The following is a 16,563-nucleotide window of genomic DNA, read 5'->3' as shown; positions in this document are numbered from 1 at the left end:
AGTCGAAGGAGTCCAGGTGGAAGGTTCACCAATGAGATGGAGGACAGAAACACCAACGGGAGATGCACAAATACGAATTTTACACGGACACAAAGACACCGAGAAGCTATAAACCAACAAAAAGAGGTAAACACACGAACACACACACACATACAGCTGGCATCCGATGGGTGTGGCGGTGTGAAATCTCCATGGTAACTAAGATGTGATTGGCTGTCTGTCTTCCTCCTCCTGCCTGCGAGGAGCTGCAGGAATCAGAGCGGAGGGAGTCATCTGTCTTCGCGCACCACCTTTGAGGCCCTGCAGCGTGCTGCCTTCACGTTCCTTTGGAAATGTGAGCTTCCCCGGCTGCAGAGAGCTACCTGAATCTCTCTCATCTGATCTCCGCTCGTTCGTTTCGATTAAAAACACAAGTCAGCGTTTCCACCTGTCACCTGGTACAGCAGATAGACAGTGAGACGGTGTAGTTTGGTAGAAAGAAAATAGTTCCTACATAAAACTGTTTGCCCTGACCTCCTGATGGAGCTGCTGAGGTTTCAATATTTATTTTTGGGAGTCAGCTCCATCACGCTGAAGTAAAGGCAGGCATCTCTGAAAGGTGGAGAGACGGAGGGATGAAATATGTCTGAGCGCTTCCTTTAATGCTGACTGTTTGATTTCCAGAGGCTCTTGAAGGCATCGGTAACTGATACCTGTTCTCCAGGTGAAGCAGTGGGCGGAGCAAAGTGTGTGTGAGTCAGATCAGGTGTTATTTTCCATCATGTAACTGAGTCTGTGATGAAGGTCAGAGAGGAGGAGGAGGAGAAGTAAAGCATGATGAACGTCAGAGTGTCATGTTCAGGTGCTGTCTGATCTGTCAGTGAAACAGATTATCTGGATAAGTGAGTGCGCCCCCTGCTGCCAGTGCACCGAAACCTGCAGGACTCGGCTCCAACCTTTAACTTCTGCACTTTCGTTTTCCAGTTCAGGGGTCGTTTCCACGGTAACAAACTCAGTGCAGGGCTGTCTCTAAAAATGCTTCTTTTAGGTTCCCTGTGCTGTCTCAAGCTGCTGTGCTTTGTGCTGTACAAACTAAAGCTGCATGTGATCTGTGTGGTGCTGTCTGTTCAGAGCAGCGTGCTGCATACGTGCACAGGCTTGGCAGAAGATGCAAGTTTATTTTTAAACGATGAGGCCCAAATTTTATCCATCCATCTTCTTCCGCTTATCCGGGTCGCGGGGGCAGCAGCCTAAGCAGAGAAGCCCAGACCTCCCTCTTCCCAGCCACCTCCTCCAGCTTGTCTGGGGGAACGCTAAGGCATTCCCAGGCCGGCCGAGAGATATAATCTCTCCAGCGTGTCCTGGGTCTGCCCCGGGGCCTCGCTGGGGGCCACCCAAATTTCATTAGCAGTTAAAATGATTCATGTACTTTCCACAACATCAGGTCTCCTTCTTAACAGGAATAAATGCGAATTAATGCCAATTAAATATTGTTCAGATATTAATGTTCCTGTTAACAATGAGATTTCATACTTAGGTACAATTCTAAATATTAACAAAGACGAGGCTTATTAAACTTCAACCCTATAATCGAAAAAAACCATTTTAATCAGTGATCATGAAGGATCAGTCTCTGAGAGGCAGGGTCTTAACTTCTAAGGCGGAGAGCATCGCCAGGTGAGCTTATCCTGTCGTGGCTTTATAGGTGGAAATGAATCACCGACTCTTCAGCTTTGGAAGAATCAAACTCATTATGTAAAGAAATCTTCAATAATGAACTCTTATGAGAACACCGCTCTTAACTTTCTTTCTTTCTCCTTTCTAAACGACACATTTAAGGTTGGCTGGATTCAACAATTATGCAGGTTTCTACAAGTATGTGTGATGTCATCCTCTTCATATCCTTTCTAAAATTGCAGGCTTAAACTAATGTCTTGTTTGTAATTATGATGTTGACAAAATGTATTTTAAGCTCTCAGGTTTTCATCGTCAGGTCTTCTTATTCTGGTCGCTCATGTAAAACATAACTCCTCCCATCATCACAATTTCTTCTGGAACAACAAGCAAAAATCACAATTCTGTGTTCTGAAACACTCCTTGTGATAGACCGACTGTTATAGACAGTTATGTGTTTAATTATCAAGAATTAAAGAACACCTCGTCACCTTACTGTAACTCCTGGGAACATGTCTTTGGTGCGTCTCATCTAAAATCAGTGTTTCATCACGGGCCCAGACTGGATCAGCACCACCCTCCTGCTCTCACGCCTGCTCTGCTGTAGGTGAAGAGGTCAGAGCTCTGTTCCTGGGGCATCCTGTTTCTAACCATATACAGTCTTCTGTTGGAATCACCTCATCTCTGCTATTAACTGGAAGAAGGACATGTCCTTTAAACGTGTCCACAGGTGTGTCCTACCAAAGGTGTCCTAAAAACACTCGTGATGTCACACACGAGTCTGTTCATTTATTTTAGCCGTGCTCACACTTCACACATTTTTATAAAAGAGATGCTATAAAACGTGATTCTCAGTGGTTTTGGAACGGCGTCTTATCTGGACCACATCAGGACAACAGCATAAACTCGTCTCTATCATCTGAACAGAGACCCATGTCCTCACTGTCATGATGGAAATGCACAACTATACTGACACTATCAAACTTTCCTCTGATCATAAAGCAGTTCAGACGTTATTAATCTGCTTTCAGTTCAACATTCAAACGGGTACTTGATACAAAGCTTTGCTTTTTTCTCCTTCTTTGTCGTTCTCGGTGAGTACGTACCCGCCGAGAACGCGAGCACGGACTCGCGATTTGTACAATTGGAACACCTGCGTACGTGATGATGTCACAGGTCCGGAGTTTTTACTGCCGTCCCCTCTTAATTTAACTGTGAGTAACATGTTATGAAGCTTAACTTTAATCACAGCCAAACCGGTTTACTCAGGAACAAATAAAACACTGAAATAAACCAAACATTAACATTTAGAAGTGATCTAAGTGACTTATATATCATTTTTAACCTCAGTAGTGAAACCTCTATTAATAAAAATAGTGAACATGTACATACGTGTACATACCTTAATAAAAACAAGCAGGTGAGATGTTAGAACGCTTTTATTTCTATTTTAGTGGACACTCAATACTATAGACAGCTGCTGGGGTTTCTTTAACCTGAGTAGTGAGAAGACCGCGAGCGGGGGGGGAGGGGTTGAAAACGATGGCCGTTTATCAATGCCCAAGTACGCGAGCACGGACTCGTGATTTGTACAGTCGGAACACCAGCGTACGTGATGATGTCACAGGTCCGGAGTTTTTACTGCCGTCCCCTCCTAATTTAACTGTGAGTAACATGTTATGAAGCTTAACTTTAATCACAGCCAAACCGGTTTACTCAGGAACAAATAAAACACTGAAATAAACCAAACAATAACATTTAGAAGTGATCTAAGTGACTTATATATCATTTCTAACCGCACTAGTGAAACCTCTAATAATAAAAATAGTGTACATGTACATACGTGTACATACCTTAATAAAAACAAGCAGGTGAGATGTTAGAACGCTTTTATTTCTATTTTAGTGGACACTCAATACTATAGACAGCTGCTGGGGTTTCTTTAACCTGAGTAGTGAGAAGTCCGCGAGCGGGGGGGGGTGAAAACGATGTGCCGGGAGTCCGCTGTTGAGTTTTGGACGAAATGCATTCTGGGATATATAGCTGTCCCAAGTCCACACCGATGCATGCTCGATAAAACGGGCGGATCGAGAACACATCCGGGACTTTTTCGCGTTCTCGGCTTGATGCGTACTTCGAATTGGAACAGTACTTGGTCTCCGACTGATGACGTATCACGAGTACACGAGAACGCAAGTACGCACAAGTACGCATATTGATAAACGCCCGATGTGCCGGGAGTCCGCTGTTGAGTTTTGGACGAAATGCATTCTGGGATATTTAGCTGTACCAAGTCCACACCGATGCATGCTCTTTTTTTTTTTTTTTTTTTTTTTCCCCCCCATAATTTTATTAAATTTATGCACACATTTACAATCTCTCGTTGGGAGACGACATTGGTGCAACAACATCTTGAAAAAGTTGAATAAGAAACCAAACGAAATAGGAGAAAACTAAAAGAAAAAAAAACAAAAAAACAAACAAGAACAAAAACAAAACAAAAAATATATATATAAATATATGAAGGCCATTCTTATGACATTTAACAGTTTCCTTTCTGTGAACACTTTAACATACATGTGGCTTACTTAGTACACCAAAACAAAAAAACACATTCATTAAAAGGATAGAAATTGAGTCCCATTGTCACATATCAAAGCAGCCTCTTTACATGAATCCCTCAATAATTCTAAAGATGACAAAAAGGATTTTAATTCAATCTTCAATGCAGTTAGGGAAGGTCTTTTACTTTTCCATTTACATTTGTGTATGTGGTATTTGCCCATAATTATCACCACCTTGTGGAGCATGGATAGTTCCTTAGATGGATCACCATTATTATATAAAACTTGTGTTAGAGTCAGTGGGGTCATCCCATCTATTCTTATACTCAACCAGTCTACCAAATCCTGCCAAAAGTCAGTCGTTACTGAGCAGGAAAAAAACAAATGATCAATACTTTCCACATTTTGTGAACAAAATCCACATGGCTCCACCTCAAACCCAAACCTTTTTTTAAGCATTTCAGCTGCTGGGTAATATCCATTAATTATTTTAAATTGCATTTCTTTGACTTTGGGGGGGGATAGGCCATTTTAAAAAGTACGTATATTTGTTCGTTATTTTAACATTACTCCCTTTTAATTTTGTGTTACTGTTAAAGTCGTGAAATAATTTGTTTTTAAATATTTTGTTCATGGTTTTATTATTACAATTTTTATCAGTCAAAGGAATCTGATTTAGATGTAAAGAAGGTAAACTAATTTGTGCCTTAGAGTAATATAAATAGCCTTGAATCAAACTCAACAGAGGTAAGGGGATTGCCTTACAAACCTTGTCATATTCTCTAAGGGAACACTGAATGTTAAACTTAGCATTAAAAACACCCACTGAGAGAAACTGACCCCTTTCATCAAGTAAGTCTGTTATAAAGATTATGTTTTTTTCATACCACTCTTTAATAAACAATGACTTCTTATTAATTGTAATTGTTCTGTTATTCCACAAGGTGGAGCAATGTGGTGAAAAGTTATGGGCAAAAACCATCTTCCAATAAGACAAGACCTGCTTATGATATTCTGACAGTTTCACAGGCAACTTCAATATATCAAAATCACATTTCAGGAGAAAATCCAACCCTCCCACCTTTTTGAAAATATTTTTAGGGATATGGAACCATATGGAGTCAGGTTTCAAGAGGAAGGCTTTTATCCAGTTTATTTTAAATACTCCAACCATTGATTGAAAATCAATTGTCTTTATACCACCTTTAGTGTAATCTTTGACAAATTGTGATTTTTTAATGTAATGCGTTTTATTGCGCCAAATGAATTGATAGATTATAGAGTTAATCTTTTTAATACTTTTCGGGGTAATGTATAATGAGCAGTGTTGGTCAAGTTACTTGAAAAAAGTAATCAGTTACTAATTACTGATTACTTCCCTGAAAAAGTAATCCCGTTACTTTACTGATTACTTATTTTCAAAAGTAATTAATTACTTAGTTACTTAGTTACTTAGTTACTTTTTAAAAACACGATTTACAACCTGAATAGGTGATAAAGCGATAGATCTTTCAGCCCTATTCTACTTTTTCTGCATAATCCATCATACAAAATGTAATCAAATGGAAACGTCTCTTTTTAAAACTTTAAACTTTAAATCTTTTAACATTATGCATCAAGCAAAAACTTAATTATATGCAACATTCTCTGACTGGAAGAAATTTGTTTAACATTTAAACCTATTTTCTGCACATTCCAGCACATAAAATAAAATATTTTTTTGTGTTTACACTCACTCTTTCAAATAGATGCAAGTAAAACACAGCAGAAAATAAAATCAAAGACTAGCGGTCCTGTTGCTCTATTTTCACCTATAAAGCAGGACTGGGGTAGGCGGAGGTTTACCCTGGTGCAGGTGTGCTGCAGCGGTCAGTGGAAGAATCCGCGAGTGTCTCTGTGAATTTCACATTACAGTCGTAGTACACTCGGTGCTTGCTTGGAAGTTTAGGGGTTTTTTTCGCTGTAAAAAGAAGTTTTCTTCCCACGCACAACGGACACTAATGTTTTTGTCACTTTTTATGGAATCAAACTCAAAATAAGGTCAGTACTTCCACGCTTTGAACGCTGCATGCTACACTCTGTCCCGCACTCGATATATTATGATCTGCAGACAGCTGTTGTCACGAACGTCGCACTCGCTTACGTCACTGTCATGAGACATTCTCGCAAAAAATCACGGTTTTAGTAACGCAGTAACGCAGCGTTCCTATGTGAAAGTAACGGTAATCTAATTACCGTTTTTGCAATAGTAATCCCTTACATTACTCGTTACTTGAAAAAGGTAATCAGATTACAGTAACGCGTTACTGCCCATCTCTGATAATGAGTATGCTGGATAAACCATCTTTGAGACGCCCTCTGACACCGATGCATGCTCGATAAAACGGGCGGAGCGAGAACACATCCGGGACTTTTTCGCGTTCTTGGCTTGATGCGTACTTCGAATTGGAACAGTACTTGGTCTCCGACTGATGACGTATCACGAGTACAGGGCTTTGGAGTTGACGTCACACCGCGGAGCGCGGCGCCATTTTCGGGGTCTACGAATCAAAAGAGACACTGGCTGTGTCCGAATTCAGGGGAAGGATGCTCATAAGGACACTAACTACCTACGTCACAAGGTAGTGTCCTTAGACGGACGGGTAGTCAGGAAGTGAGCGGCTTGGACAGCCCCCTTTTTTTCTCCATAGAAACTTTATTGAACAAACAATGAGTATCCAACATAACAGATGGGCTGTGGACAGCCTCCTAGCCTTCAACTCCGCCCTTACTTGCGTGTTTTTCCCGATCGCTAGCGCCACAGCGCGAAAACTTTAAAATGGACCCAGAAATGTCGCTCTGTTGTTTGGACAATTTTATTTCTCGAGGAGCTAGAAAAACCTTATCGTCGCCGCCCGCACGTTTTGTACCTTAGGCTCATCAGAGACAATCATATCCAGGTAAAATAATTTCCTTTAATCTACACGCATTTAGGAATTACTTAGCTAATTACACGGATAATTGAAATATTGCCAGCGTTGTACCAAAAAAGTGTTCGCCTGCCAAAACTGATTTCCAATGTTTCCGAGTGAAATATGTGTAATATCTTTATGTATATTGGTAAATAGACTTCGATGAACATGGTTTACTAAGGGGTTTTATATATACAATAATTACCTGTTGTTCAAGTATCTTTATAACTCTGGTTATAATGTAGGTACAATTGATATATTTGTTGCGCTGTCTGCTGTCCTCTTGGCCAGATTACTCTTAAAAAATAAATTTCTAATGTCAATAAGATTTTTTTTTTTTAACTGGATGAATAAAGGATATATAAAAGTCACTGCCAAAAACTGATTGCAGCTTCTACGTTGTTACAGGAATGTTGCTGGTGGCTCAGAGTGACGTGATATCACTAATGAGGGACACATTTGACATGTTTCACGTATTATAGACCAACAAGTTATTCATAGCAGGTTAAATACGAGCAATCAGTTTAGGGCAAAAACCGGAAATCAGTTTTTGGCAGACGATCATTTTTTGCCACAACATCGGTCATTCTCACACATGTACTGTATCATATAAAATATATAAACTAAATATCTTTGAAACGTATAGAATCTAATCTTTTGTTTGTTTGTTTTTTTTCATAGCACTTTATCAAACTGTTGTCTGCTACAGAGTTACAAGTATTATACTAATAATATAGCATCCACCATCTCCTGCTTGCATATCTCTGTAAACATTTTAGTGGTGTGGCAGCCACGAGTGAGCCAGCCCTGCAAACCCTGTGGATGGAGGATGCAGTGGACAGTGGGAGGAAGCATCCTGAAGCTCTCTTTGCAGACCACCCTGTGTGATTCTCCACTCACCGACCAGAAAAAACAAACCGCAGGTCTCAGTTGCAGCAGCCCATCCATGTCTGATCTTGCTTGGGCAGCTTCAGCAACACTGCCAGAGACTTCCTGTAATCTATTACAGTTGTTCAAGAAACGGTCCAGGAACAGGTCACTCAGGTTAATGCTGTGTGAACAACTGAAAATATTGTTTTTCCATCTTTACATACTGTGTATTTGAAATATTCTTGTTTAATTGTTATTGTTATTTACTTTATTGCTATCAAATAAATATCCAAGTAATATTGTTCAAAGTTAGCGTTATGTTCATACGTGTTACAAATGCCTGTAAATCAAATTGAGTTCAGTGACAATTACTGTTTGTTTGAATCAATTTATTAATAACATAAAACCTTTAAACTAATGCAACACACATAACAATGTAACAAATTTATTCAAATAAATAAATTTCTCAATACATAACTCATTTGGGAACTAATCTTTCTCAAAGTGAAAACAGTCTGTCCGTCCTCTCCCTGCTCTCCTCTCCTCAGCCTCTCTTTGCTGCCTCATGTCCTCTCTGATGAGGTCTAGCAGCTCATCATCCCCGTCTCTTTTCCTCTTTCTCCCTGTCGTAGGTGGCTGAGCCCAAGGGCGTCGATTTGGCATGGACGGAGGGGACATGTCCCCACCAATAATTTGATCGCTTCTTGTAAAAAAAAAAAACAAACCCGATAGAGAGAGAGAGAAAAAAAACCCGATCTGTCAGCGTCTCAGTCACCCAGCGGTGCACAAAGAGTTAAATTACGTTCTTTACTGGAGTCCGACCTCATGTGACAAATATGGCCAATGTGATTGGCTGTGCCTTTCAGGGAGCTCTGTTTAGTTTCAGCAGCAACAAGCCTGCGCTGAGAGGAGGACGGTAGCAAAGAGGAAGAACGTGCATATAAGAAAGTATTTTTCAAAGAAACCTGTAAGTCACTTAAAGCCAAGCTCACTCATAAAATGTGTCCATCATAATAACGTTACAGGCTATGCTAGGCTTTGGCCCGCATCAGTCTAAAATTGTGTGTAACCATGAATTATGTGTTTTGGAAACTAACTGCACAACAGGCAGCTCTATTAGTTCTCTCAGTCTCAGAGTAGCATTTCTAATTTTGATTGAAACTGTCAGAGAAAACTGCAGCCTCGAGCAGCCAGGATATTAGTTTACAGAGGCTGTTAAAATTATATGTCTAACGTTAAAATGTTGGTGACACAATAATTTCATCCTAATGGCACTGACATATTCATAGGGTTAATTTTTGAGACAATATATCATGAGATAGTCATGATTTTGTAGTGCAAATTGTTAGGCTGCTGATGTAAATTGATTGATTAGTGTAGATTTGACAAAGAATCTGAATTGACATGTCTCACTTTTTATATGGCACGAATCAATGTGTTATTTTATCAAGAGGCAATATGTCCTAGTGCAGTCAGAGGGGAAAAGCCAGGGCCGAAGGTGAGGCACATCAAGCACAGAATAATAATTTTGTGGTCATCTTAGATGAGTTTTATGGACAAAAACCACCAGCTCATTTAGTGTTCCCTTAGTGCTAATGTATAAGAGAAGTTGGTGTACTATAACTGAAGTAATCGTGTTAAGATAAGATTCCCTTTCGTTTTGTCACTGCAGAAAGTGGACAGTGCAAAGTTATATAGCAAAAATTAGAATACAATAAGAATAATATACTGTACACAACTGTACAGAATGGAGTAAAATAGTAGAATAAAATAGAATAAAATATACATTAGGATAAAAACAGAATACAAATGTTATATACAACTGATTAAAAATACAACTTACAACGTCTTATTGCACGTGTGTGTGTTTGATCAGCTGCAAAAGTCTTTGTTGTGGAGTCTGGGGAGGAAAGACCTGCGAAATCGCTCCATCTCACATTTAAGTCCTTAAAGTTATATTCTTTTATTGTCTTGACTGTATTTGAAGCTATTTTTATTTTTGTATGATACCTGATTTATATGGAATAAAATCTAAGTAAACTAAAGTCTAAAATACTTAGTCAGTCATTTGTTTAATAGTAATTTAACATTATATAATTCACATATAAAACTATGATTTGTAATTTTAAACGGTTTAATAGCATGTAGAATAGCATATGTAGGCAAGTATATTTCTCCTTTTTTATCAAGAAGCAAAGACGAAAAGGAAAAAAAAAGAAACAGGGCAGGGTTCGGTGGTTGAAACACCCGTCCCCACCAATGCCAAAACCAAATCTACGCCCTTGGCTGAGCCGCTTCGTCATCGCTGTCGTTTTGGTCACCCACTGCTGTGCTTGGGCCTGGAGTGTCCTCAGGGAGAGAGGAAATTAGGACAGGAGGCTTAATGGAAGGCATCTGTCCTATCACCTCATCCATGAGGGCAAACCAGGGCCAAGTAGCAGCAGTGGGCTTCCCACTGACCCCCTCTCCTGAGCCTGGATACTTGCAATCCTAAAGGCAGAGGAAATCAAAAATGACAGCAGGCAAATAAAAACACCACAACAACTCTTAGTAACTGCACATTTATTAACTTGTGTTCTTGAGAATTATCTTCTTGATAACACACATACATACTTTATATTCTTCAAAGTTATCTCATGTCTTCTGGCCTGCAAGGGGGTGACTTTCCCCTGCAGGCCCATCTTCTCCAGAATTGTCCTGATCACACACAACAAATAAGAGAAGAAAGGAAACCATGGCAACTATGTTAATCCCTAAGTCCAAAGGTTTTCACAGCAGAACACCAGAGGAACACCGTCTGGACATCACAGGTTCTGTACAGCAGCGGTCCGTGAGTCGTTTGGTACCGGGTCACAGAGTTAAGGCTCCGGTGTGAAATTTATGGTTTTCAGGGGTTTTATCGTTAACTCGGTTTCCTTGAGTCTTTCCCTTGTTGTAGTTGTGTGTATTATTTTGAAAGAAATATTTACACGTTACCATAGCGACCAGAGAGCATTAAGTGGCAGAGAGGAGGATGTTACTGTCAATATTGGTGCATTTTCAGGAGGACGCTGCTAATAAAGTTACACAGTTACACAGTACATTCACGTTTATTATTATATTTACAAAATACCACAGTTTTTGTCTTGGTCGGATCATTTTATGTGGTTGTATTTATCCGCGATACCTTAAAGGCTCCGTGTCTGACATAAACCGGTCTGTGGCGCAAAAAGGTCGGGGACCGCTGCTGTACAGCATGAGGGTTAATAGGACCGCACTCATATGAATATGATGTGTACATTGATTTATTCTTGTACATCCACGCCGTAGCGGCCCAATTCTTCACCCCAGTGAAGAGGTGATCGTTTTCTCCTCGTTTTAATAAATTAAGCCGTTTGGTCTTTGTTCCCCACAACATATCACCAATTCGAAAAAATCAAAATTAGCTGTATGTAAGCGGCAATACATGAATAATTGCGGGACCACCGATACAAGCTGGTTTACGGTTATTTTAAATAAAAGAAACATGTCTATGCAGATGCCCAAAGCTTAACAAAACGACCGATATAACAATTTAACTTTTGTACAACCAGATTTTCATATACTTCAATTCAATTCAAGTATTTATTGTCATTGTCAAGAACAATGAAATTGTGTTTGGAGCTTCTACAACAAATAATAATAAATACTAAATTCCCCTTAGACCCAAGTGTGATTATTTAACCCAGTGTGACTTCAGTGCAATGAGACGATCCTTAGCAAAAACATGAGAATATGACAGGTAATGTTCATGGGACATTCAAACAAAGACCTGAGAAATATGACAAAGTGCAACAGTGCAACCCGTTCAATTATTGTACTGTGAGATATGATAAATGTCTATATTTCATACCAGTTCACAGCTATTAATAAGTTGGATATGGTTATTGTCCGTGAGAGGGGGGGCAGAGAGGGGAGGGGGGGGGGGGGCAGAGAGGGGGGGGGCCCGAGTTCAGGAGCCTCACAGCCTGTGGATACAGGCTGTTGGCCAATCTGGACGTTCTGGCCTGTATGGACCTGTACCTTCTCCCTGAGGGCAGCAGGTGAAAAAGGTGGTGCGCAGGGTGATGTTGGTCCCGCAGGATACTGTGCACCCTCCTCAGACAGCGAGTGGGGAAGATGTTGCTAATCTCTGGCAGAATCGTTCCAATAATTCTGCCAGCTTCTTTCACCACCCGCTGGAGTGCTTGCTGGTCGGCCTTGGTGCAGCTGGGGAACCACACTAGAAATCCGTACGTCAGAACGCTGCTGATGGCACAGTTGTAGAAGTTCAGCATCAGAGGTCTGGGAATGTGTGCGCTCCGCAGTCTCCTCAGGTAGTAGAGGCGCTGTTGGGCCTTCCGTACAGCTGAGGTGATGTGGTTGCCCCAGGACAAGTCCTCAGTCACAGTTACCCCCAAGAATTTAAAACTGCTCACCCTCTCCACCGCCTCACTGCCAATGAAGAGAGGCAGGTGGTTGTTGTGACCTTTCCTCCGGAAATCTACAATAATCTCCTTGGTCTTTTTGGTGTTTAAGACCAAGTTATTGTCGCGGCACCATGACTCTAGTTGTTGCACCTCTGTCCTGTAGTTTGTCTCATCGTTTGAGACTTACATTTGAAAGTGTTTTCCTCTCCTGCTGCGACCACCATCGTTATCAGAAACAAATCTCCTCTATGACCCGCAATGAATCCTGGGATATAGTAGGACATGAAGGATACATCAGACCATCCTTAGAATTCAGGGCAAAGTAGGACGCATTTGTCGCCACATTTTGAGTACTCTTTGAATTCGGACACCCTTCGTCGCATCGCCGTGACGTCATTGCCTCCAAATATGGCATCGAAGCATCCTTCCTCTGAATTCGGACACAGCTAAGCCTCAAATTTGCAGAAAAGTAGGACGCATTTGTCGCCACATTTTGAGTGCTCTTTGAATTCGGACAGTCCTCGTCGTGTAGCTGTGACGTCATTGCATCCAAATATGGCATTTTAAGCATCCTTCCCCTGAATTCGGACACAGCCAAGGCCTTGGTGTACGTGCTGTTCTTTGCTGCATTGCTGTACTTACTTTCGTTAGTGTAGCCCCAGCTCATGCTCCTGTGAATCTTTTTGTGTCCCGTCGTGTTTCTTGGTTTTCCCTAATGACTGTTTCTTCTCTCTGCACAGACCTTCCTGGACCCCTGCCTGTTTCCTGTGGACCCTGTTTGGATGAGCATGAGTGAGAGTGAGTTTCAGCGTGGGACTAGACTGTGAGTGTGTCAGCCACAGACAGTGTGTAGAGGAGTGTGAACGAGTTACCCTTGCCCTGTACTCTTACTCTGGGGTCACAGTACATATGTATATATGTCACCTGGTGTTGTAAATAAACCTCCCTTTAACGGTACAGTTCTGAGTCCGGCCTGATCCGACAAGACAGATAGGTTGATCATATTTAAGATTGAAGCATTAATTAATGGCAGGACTTCTTTGAGCAGTTTTGTAGGAATGGGGTCTAAAAGACACGTTGATGGTTTGGAGGAATTAATTATTGAAGTTAACTCAGAAAGATCAATTGGAGAAAAAGAGTCTAACTTAACATCAATGGTACTAAAAGTAGCTGTAGATAATATTACATCTGTGGGATGATTATTGGTAATTTTTTCTCTAATGATAAGAATGTTATTTGTGAAGAAGTTCATGAAGTCATTACTAGTTAACTCTCCAAAAGTTGAATCTGTTCATCTGGATGTAGCGTTTTGTGGGAGAAACGCTACATCCAGATGAACAGATTCAACTTTTGGAGATTTACTTTCCTGGATGATTGACAATGCATCAAGACATTACTAGTTAATGTTAAAGGGATTGTTGGCTCAGTAGAGCTCTGACTGTTTGTCAGCCTGGCTACAGTGCTGAAGAGAAACCTGGGGTTGTTCTTATTTTCTTCAATCAGTGACAAATAGTAAGATGTTCTGGCTTTGCGGAGGGCTTTCTTATAAAGCAGCAAACTATTTCTCCAGGCTAAATGATGATCCTCTAAATTTGTGACACGCCATTTCCTCTCCAGCTTACGAGTTATCTGCTTTAGGCTACGTGTTTGAGAATTATACCACGGAGTCAGGGACTTTGGATTTGAGGCCTTAGTTTTCACAGGAGCTACAGTATCCAGAGTCGTACGTAGTGAGGAGGTAAAATTATTAACAAGATAATCGACCTCTGTTGGAGTAGCGTTCAGATAGCTGCTCTGCTCTATGTTGGTACAGGGCATTGAAGATGATAACAGTGGGTGGATTATATTCTTAAACTTAGTTACAGCACTTTCAGAAAGACATCTACTGTGATAAAGTCTACTCTCCACTGCTGTGTAATCAATTATTGTAAATGTAAATGTTATCAGGAAATGATCAGACAGCAGAGGGTTTTCAGGAAACACTGTTAAATATTCAGTTTCTATGCCATATGTTAAAACAAGATCTAGAGTGTGATTAAAGTGGTGGGTGGGTTCTTTTACATTTTGAGAGAAGCCAATTGAGTCTAATAACAGACTGACAGCGTCAACATGGCATTCATTTTTAGCATCTACATTATTTTATGTGAGCACTAAATCGGATAAAAAGTCTGAGAAATCAGACAGATTGTTGATTCATTTAAACTAACATAATCATCCTGCTGCAACCAGGTTTCTGTAAGGCAGAGTAAATCGATTTGTTGATCAATTATTAAGTCATGTACTAACGGAGACTTGGAGGAGAGACCTAATGTTTAATAATCCACATTTCCTGATTTATATAAAAGCAGCTCTTCATCACTATGCCCACGAGAGGAAGAGGAGAGCAGAGACAGGAGCCTGAGTCTGCCTGTTATCTTTGTTTGGTCTCGAGTTTGAGCCTAAAACTCATTTCATGCGTATTTATAATAAACCCTCTTCTTCTGTCTTCTCCCAATAATAATAATTCAATTCAATTCAATTCAATTTTATTTATATAGCGCCAAATCACAACAAAAGTTGCCTCAAGGCGCTTTATATTGTACAGTAGATCGCACAATAATAAATACAGAGAAAAACCCAACAATCATATGACCCCCTATGAGCAAGCACTTTGGCGACAGTGGGAAGGAAAAACTCCCTTTTAACAGGAAGAAACCTCCGGCAGAACCAGGCTCAGGGAGGGGCGGCCATCTGCTGCGACCGGTTGGGGTGAAAGAAGGAAAACAGGATGAAAGACATGCTGTGGAAGAGAGACAGAGATTAATAACAGATATGATTCGATGCAGAGAGGTCTATTAGCACATAGTGAGTGAGAAAGGTGACTGGAAAGGAAAAACTCAATGCATCATGGGAATCCCCGGCAGCCTACGTCTATTGCAGCATAACTAAGGGAGGACTCAGGGTCACCTGGTCCAGCCCTAACTATATGCTTTAGCAAAAAGGAAAGTTTTAAGCCTAATCTTGAAAGTAGAGATAGTGTCTGTCTCCCGAATCCAAACTGGAAGTTGGTTCCACAGAAGAGGGGCCTGAAAACTAAAGGCTCTGCCTCCCATTCTACTTTTAAATACTCTAGGAACAACAAGTAGGGCTGCAGTGCAAGAGCGAAGTGCTCTAATAGGGTGATATGGTACTACAAGGTCATTAAGATAAGATGGGGCCTGATTATTTAAGACCTTGTATTTGAGGAGCAGGATTTTGAATTCAATTCTGGATTTAACAGGAAGCCAATGAAGGGAAGCCAAAACAGGAGAAATATGCTCTCTTTTTCTAGTCCCTGTCAGGACTCTTGCTGCAGCATTTTGGATTAACTGAAGGCTTTTCAGCGAGTTTTTAGGACATCCTGATAATAAAGAATTACAGTAGTCCAGCCTGGAAGTAATAAATGCATGAACTAGTTTTTCAGCATCACTCTGAGACAGGATATTTCTAATTTTAGAGATGTTGCGCAAATGGAAGAAAGCAGTCTTACATATTTGTTTAATATGTGCGTTGAAGGACATGTCCTGGTCAAAAATGACTCCAAGGTTTCTCACAGTGTTACTGGAGGCCAAGGTAGTGCCATCCAGAGTAAGAATCTGCTTAGATACCATATTTCTAAGATTTTCAGGGCCGAGTACAATAACCTCAGTTTGATCTGAATTAAGAAGCAGAAAGTTAGCGGCCATCCAGGTCTTTATGTCTTTAAGACATTCCTGCAGTTTAACTAATTGGTCTGTGATACCTGGCTTCATGGATAGATAGAGCTGCGTGTCATCTGCATAGCAGTGAAAATTTATGCTATGTCTTCTAATGATGCTGCCTAAGGGAAGCATGTATAATGTAAATAGAATTGGTCCTAGCACTGAACCCTGTGGAACACCATAATTGACCTTAGTGTCTGAAGAGGACTCTCCATTTACATGTACAAATTGGAGTCTATTAGATAGATATGATACAAACCACTGCAGTGCAGTACCTGTAATACCTACAGCATGTTCTAATCGCTCTAATAGGATATTATGGTCAACAGTATCGAACGCTGCACTGAGGTCTAGCAGGACAAGCACAGAGATGAGTCCA

General features: G+C 40.6%; 1 long non-coding RNA gene across 1 annotated transcript; it reads left to right on the top strand.

Annotated features, from left to right (window-relative positions):
- The first annotated feature begins 12 nt into the window (after nucleotides 1-12).
- On the top strand, nucleotides 13-770 carry LOC112842342 (uncharacterized). Its single transcript, XR_003214072.1, has 2 exons — nucleotides 13-126; nucleotides 246-770. It is a non-coding gene; the product is annotated as an uncharacterized LOC112842342 (long non-coding RNA).
- Nucleotides 771-16,563: the final 15,793 nt, after the last annotated feature.

Source organism: Oreochromis niloticus, linkage group LG2 (assembly GCF_001858045.2).
Source record: "Oreochromis niloticus isolate F11D_XX linkage group LG2, O_niloticus_UMD_NMBU, whole genome shotgun sequence".
NCBI classification, from domain to species: Eukaryota; Metazoa; Chordata; class Actinopteri; order Cichliformes; family Cichlidae; genus Oreochromis; species Oreochromis niloticus.
This window is presented reverse-complemented; position numbering and strand designations above follow the sequence as displayed.